Source organism: Poecile atricapillus, chromosome 2 (genome assembly GCF_030490865.1).
Source record: "Poecile atricapillus isolate bPoeAtr1 chromosome 2, bPoeAtr1.hap1, whole genome shotgun sequence".
NCBI classification, from domain to species: Eukaryota; Metazoa; Chordata; class Aves; order Passeriformes; family Paridae; genus Poecile; species Poecile atricapillus.
The window spans coordinates 46,413,393-46,427,590 of NC_081250.1; the positions used below are offsets into that span (position 1 = coordinate 46,413,393).

The 14,198-nt window shown below is 35.1% G+C and overlaps 1 protein-coding gene across 1 annotated transcript in view; it reads left to right on the forward strand.

Annotated features, from left to right (window-relative positions):
• BBS9 (Bardet-Biedl syndrome 9) overlaps positions 1-14,198 on the forward strand; it is a 281,935-nt gene that overhangs the window by 125,865 nt on the left and 141,872 nt on the right. The window lies entirely within an intron of this gene.

The following is a 14,198-nucleotide window of genomic DNA, read 5'->3' on the forward strand; positions in this document are numbered from 1 at the left end:
AGTTTTGATGAGATTTGTTTTGGATTTAGTCCTCATTTAAACTTGGAAAATCAAGCTTCACGACTGAGGAACGTGCATTCCCACAAACTGAATTCAAAGAAAGTTCCTATGAATCTCCTAAAAGCCCAAACAAATGTTTTTTACGTGACTACTTTTTCTTTTGCTGTCAGAAATTGGGTTGCTTTGTTGCAAGTTTTGCTAAAATATGGTACAATTTGTTGTGTCCTGTAATGCAGGCTATTACTTCAGCTTATCACTGTGATTACTTCACAGTATCTTAGTGTGGATTTAACATGGTGGTTAACAATGTTCTATGTTCAAGCTGTAAGACTTCACATAAGCGTTGTAAGGATGTATATCCTGCAGAGCAGTCAGGATGAAAAATGTAAACTAACAATAACTGGAGGTGGAAATAGAAGCAAAACCTTTACAAAATACTGAATTACATGCCATATTGAAGTTGTTATGGTATCACAGAAATCTGAATGTAATTTAAGAAGCTTAGGCAGGGAATGGGGAAATCTTTTGACATACCAATGATATTTACAGACAGAAGCTCCTAGCTGGTGTTCAGGTTTCCTTGTAAGCAGTGAAGTAGAACACTAGTGAAAGAAAATACTCTGAAGAATTTTTATTTACTCTTCAAACAATTCTGGACAATGGTTTGTTGTATTTTTATTTGGAGGGAATGTGTCAGAAGGCAGTTTGGATGCAGTCTACATTTCCAGAACATTTTGTGCCTTGTGAGCATTAAACTATGGAAGTGTTTTCTTAAAAAAAGGGAAGTGTTTGGAATACACTGTTAACATAAAAAGAACTGCCTCTTTTACCATAACATCAACATTATTCTTGTACATGCCATTTCATTTAGAGCAGATTGTGTCTTGTTTTCTAGACCTGGCAATCACTTCAGTTAGATATTTAGCAAATATGAAAGTGGCATTCTCTGTTCTCATTGTGTCACCATTTTTTCTCAGACTGCTAAGTGGTTTCTGTTGCTGCAGACTTTCGTCTAAGAAGATATAAAATTTGTGTTTTCATGTCTACAAAGATATCATGGAAGAAATACTGCAAACCTGCATATTTTCTGTGGATAACAGATATTTGGCATCATATTTTGTTTCTGGCAGTAAACTTCTAACTAGCACCTAAATAGCACTGCTATGATAAAACTGACTAAAAGGGTTGTTCAGTGTTGGAAATACAAGGAAATTCCTCTTTTTCAGTGATTCTTTCATGAATGCTGCACAGTTGTAGAAGTATAGCATCAGAAATTGAATGAGATCTCTCAGGTCTCAGTGGGATAAATGAGCTAATTCTTCTGCTAATGAAGCCACTAAGAAATTGATGCTAAAACTGAAGAAAAGTAAGTTAGGCGTCCTTTTGTCCAATGTACTTTGTTACTGTGGGATTAAAATAAAATCCATATTCAGAATATAGAAGTATATATTAATACTGTTTCAGAGCATAGTGTTACAGCTGCATGGAAGCTATACTTTCAAATGTATATTGGTTTTGAGTCCTATGTTTTTCTATCTGTTGAAATACACAGTAGAAAAACACTTTAGGATGCTTTTGGAGACAAAAGAATCCATGATTTGTTAATAATGTTAAAAATGTACCAAAGGTTTTGTTGCATGAATCATTTTTTTCAGAAGAGTTGGTCGCTGTTCTGCTAAACTAACATATTTTTGATTATCTTCTGACAGGGACTGACAGCAATTTGAAGTACTATAAAGTCTGAAACAAACACCCCCCCACCCTTACAATTCTAAGGGGTGTTTTTCAGTGATTATCCTTTACCAAGCTGAGTTTTCTAGATAGAAAAAGATATTTGGAAAATGCTGAGTTTGTGATAAAGCATATGTTTACAATAGGAAATCCGTTTGGGACAGGAGGGAATTTGTCCAGGCTAATTTAAAGGGTTCAAAGGGTTCATGCTACATGGGGTAGTCTTGATATAATGGTTGGATGGCGTCTGGATTGACTGATGGCTCATATGCCTGATGGTTAAGGTATTAATGCTTTCTTTGTTTAAGACATTACAAAGGGAGAATATGTCTGTCAATACAAACATTCTGACTTTAAGACTGATGGAGGGCCCTTGGCAGTACAGCCATCAACAGCAACTTTACTGAAGAGTAAATATTTTCATAGTTCTCCTGATGTTACTAAATAATGATGTACAAATGCTTCGTTGCTCAGAATCATTCCTTGCTTGTCAAAGTCACATTTGTGTTACTATAGTTAATAGTAATAGCTATCAGCCGGTGTTGAGGAAGTACATTTCCATCTCTATTTACGTTTGGAGTCCTACCAACCAAGTCTGTATTAGAACTTAAGATTTTACTGAAGTTGTAATTTGAAAGAAAAATATGCCTGAGGGTGAAATGCATATTTTAATTGACTCTATGATTTACAGTAATTAACTTACATTAGGGACTATAAATTTACCACTTCACAGTGTTGATTAGATAAAGTTGAAAAATATACTTTAAGGCAATGATGAAAAAGAAGTGGTGTTAGAAAAAACTCCTGAATTGCCTCTAAAAGTCACAGGGGTTACTATCAAATGTGTCTCTGCTTTTTGTAAGATGATGTGAATGCATTTCACAAGAAAAATAAAATCTTTCATTTGGAAAAGACTAGATAACCTTCTAAGTTTTATGCATGATAGCAAATGGGTTTTGCTCTAGAGTTCTTGGGTAATGTAAAAAATACCATTTTGTGGAAAGAATCCTTTACTGAGAATAAAGTCTCCAAATCAAAGGTAAGGTTATTTCTGTAATTACAGCAGGATTAATTCTGTCATGACTGACATGAGAAAAATTTTTCTCTGAATTTTCCATTGCTGTCCAGTACTTTTGAAGCTTTGAGCTAATCGTTGCATCTTTGGCAAGAGTAATTTTTATGAACTCTAATTTTTAGAATTTATTGGAAGTTGTCACTTTAATTCTTGTAATTAATCCAACCTAGTCCTTGATTGCAATACAAATCATCTGGAATTAGTTTTTTGTGCCTTTTATTTTCTATATTCCACTTGTCATTATAACCACTTCTTAAATGCAAAGCTCCAACTGTGTACTGGAATGAAATATTTAAAAATAGGCTGAAATATTTAATATTTTCTTGTTTGCCATAGGCTAGTACAAATTATCTTATAGTTAAAATTTCTTAAACATAACAAAAAAACCCACCCCAACTCCAATAAACCAACAAAATCCCACAAAACCACCACAAGGCTGTGGCTCATGATGGATAACTTGGAACTAGTTTTCCATATGGTTGTATTCTTTATTATTGTGAACAGACAAGTTTACAGCAGATACATTAGGTTTATTCCTCTCCTCCTTTTTAGAAACAAGGTGGATAATTGTCCTGGTTTAGGGCAAATTTAGGAGAAAACTTCCAGTGGGGCTCCCCCCGGGAAGCAAACCCACGTGGCCCTTTCCCCCCACCCCCCAACCGGTTCGGGAAGAGATTTCTCTGAGAGAAGTGGAAAAAACCTGTTTATTTCACAGGCACAGCACCACCCAGCACAAAAATGAACAATATCAGACTACAAAACCTCTCGCCCTTCAGAAAAGATGACAAACTTCAGAGGGTCTCTTTCCTGTGGGTGTTCGCTCTGTTATCAGTCCCTCTGGCGCTGGAAAATGCCGCTGCCCAGGCTGGGCTCTCGGTAGTCCACGGGTGCAAGCTCCCGGTGCTCCCCCGAGTCCCCAGTCCAGAGCAGGTTCGATTCGTTTCAGAAAAAGGGACAGAAAACAGTCCAGGAAGACCTCTCTGCTCCGGCTAGTTGGAAAGCCAAGGTGATCTGTGTCTTGTTGTCTGTCTGTGCTGTAGTCAAAACTCCCGATGCGGGGGGAGCAAGTACAGTCTCTGATAACAGACTCGGTGCTTCTTTTACACTCACTTTTAGTCCCAGATGGAATTTTAAGAATATAAAACCTGTCTCTGGGTTAGGTGGACGAATGGGGATACAATTTAACATCATAATCAACCCAGGACAATAATACATCTGCAAATGGTTTTAGAGAGAAAAACACATGAAATTTGTTGCCTTTTTTCCAGCTTTGAAAATTATGTTAAATGACCTTTAATAACATTTTTTAATGATCAAAACTAATAGATAAGTCTTTCTCCTATTTGAATCAATGCCATGCAACAGGAAGATGCTTCTGGTACAATGAAGCATCTAAATTGAAAATATGGGGAAAAAAAGCTAGTAAGTTTTATACTTAATCACCAGAATAAAGGGAAGGCACTTTCAGCTTTTCCAAATGAATCCCGTCATTTTTCAGTAAAAAAGATCAGTCTCAGCCTGAAGTTTAGTTTGGCTCAGGGTAACATAAGATAGTCAAGTGAGGGGAAGAAGGTGAAGAAATGAGTTTACCACTCTTCCCTGGGCAGGGAAAGTCCTGTATTGGGGAGAAAGGTTAAAAATGGAGTAGTGATGTCTGGTTTCTCTCAATGTGCTTTGCTCATGCATGTGTATGTGACCCAGCTGGACAATAAGAGAATTAAGAGAGCATGGTTCAAGTACCTCAAATATTCTTTTATAGTATGTTTTGATATGGAAATCAATGCTCTACCTGCTAGCGACATACCGGAGTATACCAGAGATAACTAGAATCATAGAAACTTTAAGGTTGGAAAAGATTTGCAAGATCCCAGAGTCCAAACTTTGTCATATCCAGTTGTTTCCTGGACACCTCCAGGGATGGTGACTTCACCACCTCCATGGGCAGCCCATTGTGATGTCTAACCTGAACCTCCTTTGGTGCAGCTTGAGACTTTGTTGTCTTGTCCTGTTGCTGGTTGTACAGGTGAAGAGGCTGCCTCCTACCTGGCTACAACTTCCTTTCAGGGAGTTGAAGAGTGTGGTAAGGTCTCCCCTTTTCCCTCTCCTTTTCTCCAGGCTACACAACCCCAGGTCTCTCAGTGGCTCTTAATATGAGTAGGTGGACAGAACATGTGGTTGTAAAGCCACTAAATTACTGCAACTGTTTCTACTTTTATTTGTTATCCTTAAAAGCAGACTTTCAAGCTGATTGATTATTTGACAGTGTTGGAATGTCTAAACACAGAAGACCAAATGTTAAGTAACTTGGACAAAAGAAGGAATTTGAAGAGATGATCTTACCACTACTGCAAGCTCTGTCACAGTTCCTTTAAGTGTCTGCTAATAATTTTCTTCCTGCAGTTGATTTTATTTACTGAGAAGACAGTGGGTTATGGCAGCAATAGCAAATTGAAGACAGATTGCACTACTATCTAGTGATCTTTGTGTGTAGCGAAATTCATGTGATTCCTCACAGTGAACTCTCTGGGTAGAACAAAAAAGTGCCAATATTCTGTTGATCTGAGAAAGAAAGACTTAATGTGGTATGTTGGAAACTATTATGGATTAGTGAAAATTTATAATATATCTTTATCTATGCTTTCTACTTCAAAAGATTATCAAAACAAGTTATGCCCAATTGTATTTTCATTTTTTTTATCATTTGCTGTTTTTCTGGGGTTTGATAAGAAGGGGTAAGGTTTTAATTTTTTTAATAGGTTTGCTTCTGGTGGTTGGCAATACAAATGGTTTTCAAAAAATAAAGCTTTCTCTGTTTCTTTGAGATGGCATAAAATTGAGTTAATCAAAATTATGCAGAAATAGGTTCGGTATGCATTATGAATTGTCAAAGTTAAAGGACAAAAAGAACTCCCGTTATACTGTTGTGTTGCATTCTTGTCTTTAGTTGTATTGCCTGAAAACTGTATCAAGCTCAGAACAAGCATTCAGCCTTGGAAAAAACCTTATGCTAATGGTGAATATGACATATCTATTGGTCATATGTATTTTAATTAAAATGTTTTGAGAATTAATTTTAACTTGAGCATTCTTATTTTTTTCTGCTGGTATTGAAGATCCTGAAGTTAATCTTCAGTGCGATGTCTCTGCTGTAAGCAGAGACCTACTTAGGAATCTTATTTCTTAGTGTAAATTAGTCAAGGCAGAACTGTGTTCTGCTTTGATTAGTTTGCTTCCAGCATATATCACCTTCTTTTAAAGTAATTTGGAAACCCTGAGAAGTACAGCAGTTGTCCCAAGAGATGTACTCTTTGTTTGATAAATTAAATAAGCTTCTGTTATCAGACATCTTCCTTTATGTAATATTGTGATAGGGACCTCTAAACTTTCTCTTTGTTAGGGTGATCTGTCTAGTTCAGGCACAAAGAGCCATTTTAGTGTAGTAGTAATTACTATGTGGTACATACCAGCAGTTCAGATCAGTTGTCATCTAAACTGCTTAATGACAAGAATGATGCATTACAGTGATTACAGAAATGTTGTTCAGCAAAGGGTCTCAACACTCAATATATATAATCAGTGGCTTTTTCTTTTGCTTTTCTTTTTTCTTTTAAAGAAGTTTATTGTCAGTGGAGCATTCCCTTGATATAGTGTCCTAATTGGAAGATCCTCAGACTCTTGCTATGCAGCCTTCCAGTAAAAGGGTTTAGAAGAAAGATAGGGATTTTTCACAAGGGCATGTAGTGGTAGGTCAAGGAGGGTAGGTTTAGATTAGAAAATAAGAAAAAATTCTTTGCTGTAAGGGTGGTGATGCACTGGAGCAGGTTGTGTACCCCCCATTCATGGAAATGTTCAGGGTCATCTTGGATGGGGCTTTAAGTGACCTGGTATAGTGGAAGGTGTCCCTGCTTATGGAACTGGAGGATTTTGAAAGTCCTTTCTCACCCAAACCATTCTATGATTTTGTGTATTGATCAGTACTGTACTAGTATATTAGAAATATAATGGGATTTATGATTGATTGTAGAAGTCTAATGGAATTTCTTATATACTGAAACAACAAATCTGTTTCAGCATCATTAGTGTATGACCTTTATGTCTCCTAATAGGAAGGGATTTATAGAATTAAAAATCACATATTTATTGTTGATTTTACTTTGATTGGCATCAGTTCAAAACTATGATACTGTTAATAATAACAATATACTGTAGTGTTATGTTAGTAGCATTGTATCTAACCATAGCTCATGTCATTTTCTGAGAAAATGAGTTAGTCCCAATAACTTTGTGAAGTTCTGTGTTTCTAATGAACATGTAACAATGGTATGCAGCTAAGTTAATCGTTTCCCTCAGATCTCATACTCAGAAATGCTTCTGAGAGGGTGTATCAAGATCTAATCACCAAGCTAATCTTTGTTTTTTGGGGCAAGTGTGAGGAACCAGCTGTGGTGAGACTGTTTTTGGTCCTGAAGTTGATGGTTGTTCTTGGTTCTAAGTTGAAATCATGTAGCATTCTTTGGTCATTACTAGATAACATATAGGTACTGTTCACATGGTCGGCTGTTGTATAATCTGTCTGCTGGAATGTACAAATATATCATGTCAGATAGAGATAGGTAGATAGGGATATCATACAGAAGATGAATTTTTCATCTTGTTACAAGATCCCAGAAAAAAACTCACTTTTTGTTTTTACCATGATTTTCAGAGTAGTCATTTTTTCAGATGGATTTTTCTTTTAGTTAATGGCAAGATGCTTTGTCTTAATTCCTAGATTAAGAATGATATTTCACAGGTAGTGAGAGGCTTACATTAAAATAAGCCAGATTAAAGAAACATAAAAATTGCACAATTTATGTCCTTCATCATCTCCTGGCTTTTTCAATGAAGTGAAAGTTTGAAAAAGCAAAAATATAGTTTAGATATCTCAAAAGTAAAACAGTTTATAAATCAAATCTGTAGAAACAGTGGAAGGGTTAATGAATTTTGCTTAAGACTGTTGTAGGGAAAAAAACCAACCCAAAACCCCCTAGCACAAAAGTGAAAGTTGGCAATCCAAGTAAACATGCAAGTCCAGTTTACCACTACTCACTCTGTCCTCATCTGTGTCTTTTGGGAGAATAGAAATTCCACAATTTGAAGCAACAGAACTGAGTTTAAAGATAGCAGTGTGTAGATCTAAAGTAATGCGAGAATTTAAATAGGAAAGAAACTTCATAACAAATTTTTTTTCCAGGTCTTAAATATTTTAGTGTGTGTGCTTCCATATTTCACAGGTTTTGGAAACACACTCATTTGTCAGTATTTCATAGGATATTGTATTGGCAACCTACTAAGAGATATAGTGGAAGATGGAAAGTTCATCTCCAAGAATATCAGTGATATAAAAAATGGAGTATGGGCTGAGATGCAATGAGAAGTTTCAATAACCTTGTTTTAGCATATGTTTTATCTACTTTTTTCCTCCAGGCTGAGTGTAACAAGGTCTGATTCCTTTTCCCCATATTAAAAATTTTCTTGCTGGACCTAACTGTAGAGTTCATATATGACAGACCTATTGCTGGGCGTGTAGTGTTCTTCAGCAAGGTGCACAACTCCTGGTGTGTTTTCTTGCCTGCAGACACGTTTGACAATGTCTGCAAGACCTAAACAGCACCTCAGTTTTCCTGGTGAAAAGTTATTAAGGAAAAGAAAGATGAAGTGTTAGATGATTTCAGTGCTAAAAATCAAAACAAGAGACTTCTGAAGCTGGCAACAAAAGAAGTCAAACCAATTCATTCATGTACTGCTTACAAGTGTTTCTTTCATCAGTTCCCAGAAGGGATCAATGATCATAAGAAGTCATGCTAAAAAGAAGATTAATATGAAAAAAATCTCTCAAAAATTCAGGTTTGGGAAATAGTGTCTACAGAAACCCATGAAGTAGGATGCATTAATATTACAAGAAATAAGCATTACTAGATTAATAACTGTAGAATTATATAGTTAGAATTTATCCTTTGAAGAAGTATGCCCTTTTCCCTGTCTCTTACCCACTCTTAAAAGACCACTGCTGTCCAGGAAAAAGCCAACAAACCAGGTGTTAGGAAACGCTCTCTGTTGCTCAAATTTTGAGATATGAGACAACTTGAAAGAAGAGTTGAGTAACACAGACTCATTACTTATTTAGAAGAAGCCTACTGATCTAATTCTAATTTAATTTTAATCTAATTTTGAAATGTGCAAATGAAGAACATCCAATGTGAAAGGAGGCAGCCCATATGGAAACTTGGTTGCAGTATACAGAGGTTAAATTTTAATGGAGAAGCAAATGAAACCATCATCTATATTCATCCTGGTATATAATTTTTTGGTGAAGCATGCACTTTCCTGAGAGTAAATTACTAATCTCAAAAGCATACAAGAGTTAAGTAGTGTTAGAAATATTATGACTATGATCCCCACCCAGAATTTTTCTTTCTTACAGGTTTTGCTTTCTTACACTCTTCAATCATGTTACGAGTTGTTTAATACAGAAAACTCTACAACTGCTGAAAACCACAATTTTTTTTTCTGTGAGCAGGACTTTGCTCAGCATTTGACTTGAAAAATAAATTAAAATCTCAAAAGATAGAAGTCATATCCTCATGCATGCAGCTTTCAGAACCTTTATTTAGTAATGCTCAGTTTGCTAGATTCCTAAACACCCACTGCTTTTAATATTGCTCTTCTACAGTTTGATTTTTCCATTAGATTAGTTTAGGGGCACCATTCCTAAACGAAAAATATCGCTTATTCTATAAGATAATTTAAAAACCACTATTTTGATTACTAAGCCATATGCATTTTTAACTTTCTTTCCATATCTGAAGACACTATAGAAGGAGAGCTTGGCAAACCTTATTTTATAGTTAAATGTCCATAGAATAGAATCCTCCAAAAACTGTATTTATTTTTAATGCAAAAGTGTTTGGTGGTTTGGGAATTGAACTTCAGAGGACGAAAATACCAGGGAAACTTTTAAACAAGTGTACTTTCCAGACAAGTGTACTTTCCAAGAAAGAATCTGTCATAAAGATTTTTCTCAGGTAAAGTTGCCATAGGCTATCAATATGTGTTTACCAAGTAGGACTCAGAATGAAAAGTTCTTGTAGAGAGTTGTTTATGCTGCTGGAGTTCCTATTAAATAAATATTTCCATATTGAACAGATAAAGTTGCTCTTTCTGTTATGACTGGCATTTACAGCAGAGCTGCGCAGGAATTACAAGTGTGTCTGTGATAGACTTTTAAATGGACCCACTTTATTCACAAAGGATTTTTGCTAAACCTTATTTTTTGCAGTCTATTAACCTCAAGATGTGAGAGACTAGTATTTGAATTAGATGTAAAAAAATAGTTGCTGGCATAAATACGTAATATTAAATAACTTCACAGATCTATTTTGCTATACTCTAACCAGTTTGATAAATATTGTAAAGAAATCTCATACAGTTTCCTGTACAAGTCTTGATTCCTTTCTGTAGTCTTTTATTTGTTTTCCTTTACAGACTGTTCAAGTTTTTACCTTAAATATCTGTTGTGCCAGGAGCCCTACAGAACTTGATTGCTCATATTGTGGTCAGTTATCGAGATGTAACCTTGTACTTCTCAGGGATTTGCTTTTTTTTTGTCCCTTGTTTGGCTTTTATTTCTTGTGTTTGGAGTGACTTTGTTTGGAGTAGGCAAATTTGCCAAGTCCAAACCCTTAATAAGATTTAAAAGTCCATAATGGCTGTAATGTAGCTCTTCACAGTAGTTTGACCCCAGAGTATTGTCTCACAAATAAGGATGGTTTCCATGATTTAAAGCAAAATTGATTAATCTACTGTTTTGAATTATTTTTCTAGAACTACATATAATACTAATTTTCCTCCTTTTTTTTTTGGTTTTTTTTTTTGTTTGTTTTTTTTTTGTTTTTTTTGTTTTTTTTGTTGTTCTGTCTCTTACTTTGTCTGGGATGTTCAAGTATATCCTCGCTTTGATATTGTTTTCATCAGTCTGTGAATTCCTATTAGAACTGAATTTCTTTAAATGACAGAAGTCAGAATCAAGTTAATATTATGAACATTATGCATCATAAATGATTTAAAGAAAGATATGACTATAGAGAGTAGGTTTAATGTAAGAACTTCAATTGAGATTTTTTTATTGTGTGCTTAATATGAATGTCCTTCTTAGGCACTTAATAGATTTGGAATTTATTTAAGCTTGAGTTATTTGTCTGGATTTTCATCAGACTTGAATTCCACAACTCTGTAGGATTTTGCCAGTTCCCTGTTTTTCAGTTATCCCAGTGGTAGGTTTTTGTTATTTATATATGTGAAGGTGCTTTTGCTTTGTTTTTTTTGTGCAAACGTGAACTGTAGAAGATTCTAGATAATCTGTGACTGGTGTTTCTAATACATTATTTTAAATAAAATTGGTTTTATATTGTTACAAGTATAATTCTTCAACCAAGAGTCATTTTTTTAAGAACCTTTTCTTAAAAAATATACTCTCTTGACGCATTCAGTGATGCAATACATTAAGACTTAAGTAATATTTTGCTGCATTTTTTTTCTGTGTGCTAAATAGACATTGAGTCTACTGGTTGGCCTTTTCTTCCAATTCTTTTCAAAAGGTCTCCTAGAGGCTTTATTAATCTGTTTTTAGCCATAATTTTTCAGGGACACTCACAAGGAAGGTTTGTAATTTCCATTTCTGACAGCACAGGCAGATGTTGTATGCCTACTTTATGGCTTCTGTGGCTGTTATCTCCTCTTTGAGACAAATAGATCAGTTAGAAATATAGAATATGATTGAAGAATATGAGTTAGGAAGACTGGTGCCACAATAAATTCCTGGCCAGATTTACTGATGGTCTGTGCCTGTGTTGGGTACTACCAGGTCAGTAGCCGTGGATTACTGGTTTGTATGTGTAACAGTAAGATAATGTTTTTAATCGCTGTAAAAGCAGAGTGCTTTTACACAAGAGTGTTTCTTGTGAGTTAGCTTATACAATGCTTTCAGATACAGAAACCACTTCTTTGGTGTTTAAGCATAAATGCTTACACAATATGCAATTCATATTGTGAACTTTCAAGTATTCTAGGAGTTTTGAAAACTGATGAAATCACTATTTTGTCTAAAATAAAGCAATAATATATAGACAGGCAAATTGTAAGAATTCCCATAATTTGGCTGGCACCAATTTTCCATAGTTTATACAGTATATTTCACATTATATTTGAATTCTTTCAGAGCTGCCTTGATTGTCACTTTAGGATAAATCATAAATTACATCGTAGGCAGCTTGGAAAAAGACTGTTGCCTTAGGAATATTATTAATAAAGATAAAGGCTTTCAAGGTAAAAGATACACAATCAAATATTTGTCTGGCTTATGCACACAACATAGGAATCTTGTTCAAGTTTGACTGATAGGCTATTAAAATGATTTATTTGTACTTGAGGCAAATAGTATTCATTTGTAGATCTCTGAAATATGCTAACTCTAAATCTATTAAGAAGGTACACCATATGAGTAAACCTACCAAATCTGACAATAAGCCCTATCTCAAACTTCTCCCACACATAGGTGCTCTATGTCTCTTAACAACAGCAATATGGAAATCCTTCTCTCAGATCCTGCCCATATCTATATCTAGTTGACCTTGTTTTTGACGTCTAAACTCTTGGGGAGTGGAATCTTGCAGCCAAGTGTCAGGTTACAAACAAGGTACTCTGGATGAAGCTTTTTGCCAAAGTGAGATTGAATGTATAATTATGGTCACACTCAGATATACCATGACATGTGAGGATTCTTTGTGGCAATTTGTATGGAACACAAGTGATATGTACTAATATACTATTAGCCATGCTATTATCACAAGTCTACCTTTGGTCTTCCATGTAATACTGAATACAATCGAATACTCTGCAATCAATACCTGCAGTGTATTTGATTTGGTTAAAAGAAAGTGCCAATCTCTTCCTATTACCTAAAATAGAAAAATAATAATGTACATATGCAAAACATGAAGCCTAGCCTTTCCCAGTGAAAAAGTAAAACTGATGAATTAAATATTTTTCTTATCTATTTAAATAAGATACAGAATTTGGATGATTTAATAATGCCTCTTTCTGTGAGTCTTGGCTGACATTTATTGTCGCAGTCACGGCAATACTCACTGGTCATAGAATGATGGGTGACTGGTATCAGACACCTGAAGGTGATCCTTTTGGTCCTCAAATATGCAGAATACTACACAGAAAGCCATTAGTGAATATTGCAGCTGTGGCAGTAGAAACATTCTGCAGTGTGGGCTATAGACGAGAATACTTTTATTTTCAAACATCTTTCAGCTTTTTTAACATGTGAAGAATTTTTCTTGTTCCTGCAATTCTCCCCTTGCACCAATAAAAATTGCTGACAAATGCAGTCTTATTTGCAGCCATTAATTCTTAGCTGTACAAAATCACCTGAACAGTTTTCCAACAAGTTTTTTTTTTTCATTTAGAGGTAGCTTTTGTCTACTCTTTCATTAATCATAAAGTCTGCTTTGGATTTGACTGGACTTACTAGGTCAACAGACCTTGAATTGGAGAAGATAGTTTTATGGTCTACTGAGAAACCAGTTTTACATGGAAATGAAATACAAGACAAGGGTTGGAAAATGTTAAGGCTGTAGTATAAAGTAAAACATACCTGTGTGAGCCAAGGACAGAATACTAGCCACTTTTAATTTCCTGACTTTTGTTAGCTTGTAATTCAGTGCTTTTATTTAAATGCTTTTGCCTGCTATTTTACAACTTATTTGGAGAGACATATTGGCCAGCTTCTGAGCTACTGTATGCTGACAACAGTTAATCATGTGTTTCTTTGTCTTGTAGTGAAACTCAAGATTCTTATGTTTATGTTGTTCTTATTTTTCATGATTTGTAGTATAATTAGGAGTGGCTGGCTTGGCTGTTTTTGGTGCTTTGTACATATTAAGTTTCATTGCCCAGTGTGTGGGAATGTAGACAGCATTTACCAGCTCATTAACCTCTTTAAATTGGCTGCAGAATGGATGATTTCCTGTCACCATCACAGGTCAGTGGATGCATTGCATTCTAATGGACTCTTTCTAGAATATTTGAAAAATGTTAAGCTACTACAGAATTGATTGATTGATTGATTGGCATGATTTTTCTAATTTATGTGGGTTTTGTTCTAATTTATGGATTTTTTTATGGGGGACGAATCCAGATAAGATAGTAGGTTAATGTTGTTTTTCTGAAGTCAGAAAGGCAAATGCTGACTAAGAAAACCTCACTAGGTGATCCTGTTCCTCTATAAAATGTAAATATTTTATACACACACATCACATTTTAAGGACACTCAGTATAGAGAATG